This window comes from Culex pipiens, chromosome 1, assembly GCF_016801865.2.
Source record: "Culex pipiens pallens isolate TS chromosome 1, TS_CPP_V2, whole genome shotgun sequence".
Lineage (NCBI taxonomy): Eukaryota > Metazoa > Arthropoda > Insecta > Diptera > Culicidae > Culex > Culex pipiens.
This window is the reverse complement of record NC_068937.1, coordinates 129,776,621-129,781,178: the sequence shown is the minus strand read 5'-3', so window position 1 is coordinate 129,781,178 and position 4,558 is coordinate 129,776,621. Positions and strand designations below refer to the sequence as shown.

The 4,558-nt window shown below is 38.0% G+C and overlaps 1 protein-coding gene across 7 annotated transcripts in view; it reads right to left on the bottom strand.

The window, feature by feature from the left end:
- LOC120424276 (uncharacterized) overlaps nt 1-4,558 on the bottom strand; it is a 120,125-nt gene that overhangs the window by 17,538 nt on the left and 98,029 nt on the right. The gene's annotated exons all lie outside the window — the stretch shown is intronic.

Genomic DNA, 4,558 nt, shown 5'->3' with positions numbered 1-4,558 from the left:
TACGGCGAACGCGTTTCTTTTGTGTCCGTCGTCCAGATGCTTGGGCCGACGCGTGGTGCGTCACGACCTTCTGCGAGTTCGTTCACCACGTGTGCGAGTCGTCGTCGGCGCTAGACTACCGAAAATCTATATCACTCAGTCAAGGTCGCGGGCAGAACCAGAAATAAACTTATTGAGGGAGTGCCAGACATCGCGGATTAGTGGATTTTAGTTTTGCCTGTTTATGTTGGTTTTAGTTGCTGGATGGTCGGTTGAAAAAGTTTGTTATGAATAATTATTTGGAAATGCTTTTTGTAATGTAATTTTAAGTTGGTTTAAACTTTTTGTGGCCAATCCCAATGTCCAAAGAAGTTATTTTGCATTATTGGTTCGTCCATACAAATTTGGCGGCCGTCCATACAAATATTCTTTAGAATGTCTTTGTAGTAAATTTGGTGTCTTAGGCAAAGCTGTAGAAAAAAAACTTGTTTTTTACCAACTTTTTATCACTAATATTTGAACTCTCAAAATTCATATTGTTAGATTTTCGAAAATTTTCCATACGTTTTAAGGGTTTCAAAAATAAGGGGTCAAATATTCAACATTAGACCCATTATAAATGTGTTTTTTTTTCCAAAGCTGTTTTTGATTTATGACTCTGCGGTATTTTTTAAAGAAATACTTCTCTATGGCTCAGAAGTTACGTCCCCTAATACATATAAAAAATCGAAAATATGGATTTTAGTAATTTAACTTTATAAAGGTAATAAAAAATGGATTTCAATAATGAGTGATATATTTCTCTAGATATTACCACTAATAGACGTAATATTGAATGTCCAGATAGGGAAACCAGCAAGCTTAGTACAAGAGAGCACAGATGCATCAATTAGTTGCTGAGATATTGGCATTAGAAAGAAATGTTTGGATGAGACTTGAGAAACTTCATTTTTGTTTCTTTTTATTTTATTTGCTGTGTTCCAGCAACCAGAGGTCCAATGTTCAATGTATCTTAGGAAATTTTATTGGAAATTTTCTGAACTTTTCTAAAAAAAATATTTCAGGAACGGACACTTTTTATAAAAAAAAATAAAAACGGGAATTTCAAAGTTAAAATTAAACTTTAAGTTGCTCATTATCAACCACTCCACTCGCGAGCACAAATAGCAGGCGACGCGATACTGGCCTGATGAATTCCTACCGTTTGTCACTTTCACACCATTCGCTCCCGAACATTCTCTCTTCTACTCTTCTTCTCTCTCTGATCGGCTCAGTCTTCGAACGGCTCAGGCATGCCTATCAATCTGAACTGAAAACATTTTTTCTCGGATGCGCTGCGTTATACTCATTCATTTGGGTTGACAAAAATCAGTGTTATAAATTAAATTGTGCATTTATTTAGATTTCATAACATTATAGAAGAAACTTCCACCAAGAAAAAATCAAATTGATGGCAAACTGAGGGCGTGAAGCCAAAAAGACTGCCGCGCTGGCATTTTGTGAGAATGGCTCTTCGCTGAGTATGTTAGTGTGTGAGTGTTGTCGAGCGACGGAGTAGGCAAACATTTTCACGATGTATTTGTTCGCTGAGTGAACAGTTCGGGCCACTCGTTGTCTGCTTGCGAGTCTCATTCGCTCATGAATGCTAGCGGGTTGAAATAGGCGACGAATGGATAGGCGATGAATGAGCGGTTTATGTTCATTGAACTGAAAATCAGGACCCTTGACTGTGCCCTTTATCAGTAAATCTGTAAAGAACTTTTCGATTGTAAATTCAATTTTACGTAAAAAACAGAAGTCAACAAAAAAAAAAATCAACTGAAATTCTATTTTATACAAAAAAACATAATGCGGTGGCAACATTTTTGTCAATTTTTCTCTATGGCTCAAGAGTTGCGGTTTTTGTCCCCTTAAAAATATCAAAAAAATTAAAAAATATGGTTTTGTGAAAAAGTTAGTTTAAAAATCGGCAAACCAAATGTCCGTTAACCAATTATTTTCTGAATAGTCTTCATCAATACCTACAACTTTGCCGAAGACTTGGTGTCAATAAAAAAAAATCTTCAAACGTTACAGAATCTCGATTGTTTGTGCACCATTTTTGTATGAACAGCTGCCCAAACTGTATGGAGACTTGTATCGGTGAATCAATGGCTTCTTTGGTCAAAAAGGGAAGACCCCTACAAAGTTTGAGCAAAACAAAAAATACAAAAAAAAAATTAAAATGGTCGAAATCGGCCGACTTTGTAGAGAATTGCTCACAGTTACTCTACTGCTAAAAAATTATTAAAAAATATAAATTATTTTTAAAAGAATTCAGGAAGCAATATTTTTTTAAAAGTTTAACGTTTTTGTCAGATTTGGGGATCCAAAATTATTTTTTTGAGGGTAAAAATGTCTCACTAAAGTTATAACATGTTCTAAAAATAATGTATACAGTCCAGACTCGATTATCCGAAGCCTCGATTATCCGAAGATTCGATTTTCGATTATCCGAAGGTTTGTATGGGACTTCGGATAATCGAATCACGAACCAAAAAAAATCGTATTTTTTAATTTTGTTACTTTTAACATTAAATTCGAGTTATGCTACTCAATTTTAGTCAAATTTGAATATTGGTTGCCGGGACCTTGGTGTAGGAGTAAGCGTGATTGTCTCTCACCCAGTCGGCCTGGGTTCGATCCCAGACGGTCCCGGTGGCATTTTTCTAGATGAGATTTGTCTGATCACGCCTTCCGTCGGACGGGAAGTAAATATTGGCCCCGGACTAACCTAAAGGTTAGGTCGTTAGCTCAGTCCAGGTGTACGAGTCGTCTCCCTGGGTCCTGTCTCGGTGGAGTCGCTGGTAGGCAGTTGGACTAATAATCCAAAGGTCGTCAGTTCGAATCCCGGGGTAGATGGAAGCTAAGGTGTAAAAAGAGGTTTGCAATTGCCTCAACAATCAAGCCTTCGGACACCTAGTTTCGAGTAGGAATCTCGCAATCGAGAACGCCAAGGCAATGCTGTAAAGCGAATAATTTGATTTGATTTTTTTGAATATTGGTTGATTGCCAAATATGCATTTTTTCAATATTTCATCACCGTCATTTTGGCCGCCATCTTGGATTAAAAAATTCTAGATCATTTTAGGGTAGTTTAGGGGTCATATTTAAGCTCAACAATCAAAAATAAGACAACGAAAAAAATATTACTTTTCTGTTTCGATTATCCGAAGTTTCAATTTTCCGAAGTGAAATTTTGCCAAGGCCTTCGGATAATCGAGTCTGGACTGTACAATTTTAATCAATATTATTTAATTTTATAATTTTATTTGCCCTTCAATTTTATGTTTGGCAAAGTGCTTGAGAAGCAACACAAAACAAGATTTTGGTAGATGCAAAAAAGGTAAATTTTGTCATAACTTAAACAGGTCCGGCTCAAATGTCTTAAATCATTAGGCTGAATCAAATGCAAACAGGAAGCCTATGAAGCAAAACATAGTTGTCTGTATTGATTTTACGCAGTTGCTGATTTTAGCGAAAAAAATGGCTGGTTCAGCAAAAAAATGGTCAAATACACTCAACCCCCGGTGGTTGGTCACTTTTTCGTTTGACACTTTTTCGTTTGTACCCCGTTGGTTTGACAAAGCCAAACTAAAAAGTGACGAACTGTCACTTTTTACACGGCGCTCACTCACACTATCAAAACAAACGTTTGGTAGTGTGTGTGAACTCCGTGTAAAAGGGGTGTCAAACTAAAAAGTGACCCCATTCGTTTGACAACAGTTGGTGTCAAACCATCGGGGTTTGAGTGTATCAGCAAAAGCAAACCAGAATTCTGCTTTTCTGCTGATTTGGCGATTCCATACAGATTTGGCGATTTCATACAGAATTATAATTGGCAAATTTCCCCTAGTAAGATTGTCCACAACACATCAAGTTACACGTGAAGGCACCACGACTGCCTCCTTTGAAGGATTCCTTCCTTCCTCCTCCCGGCAACTTTGTTGAGCAAAACAAAACACAGGAAAAAGAAGAAAAGAGCTACTGCAATGCGACATCCGGTTTCTCTGTGCCGGTTCTGAGGCTACAGTCAAACGATGGTCACTACCGGCGGCGCCAGTCAGTGCTTCTTTTTCTTCTTTTTCTTTTATGCTGTGAGGAATACTTAATAAGTGGGGTGTAGCGCATTTCAACCACGTGTCGGATATAGTTAGTGTAAAGGGTCAATGGTTGTAATTCTGGGCGACACATGTTTTTTTTATGACATAGAGTAAAACTGAAGACAGGATACTACTTTTCTAAGAATGTGTCTGTTTGGCAGTGTTGCCATTTGTCGAGGTCAAAGACAATGTTTACGACCTCTTAATAGTCACGAAACCGTAAACGATTCACTTCTAAGACAAAGCTATTTTTCATGAGTAATCATCGGAGAGCGTTGACAACAAAGTCGTCAGCTGTTCTGTTACCGGCGCGCGTACTCTCCCGTTCGGGAGCATTTTCCTCTCACTCTCGAGGCAGTTTCAAAAACAAGCAAGAGAGAATGAAGGGGGGTAGTTTGGTGAACCTCCCTACCGAGAGAATGGGCCAGTAGCGATTA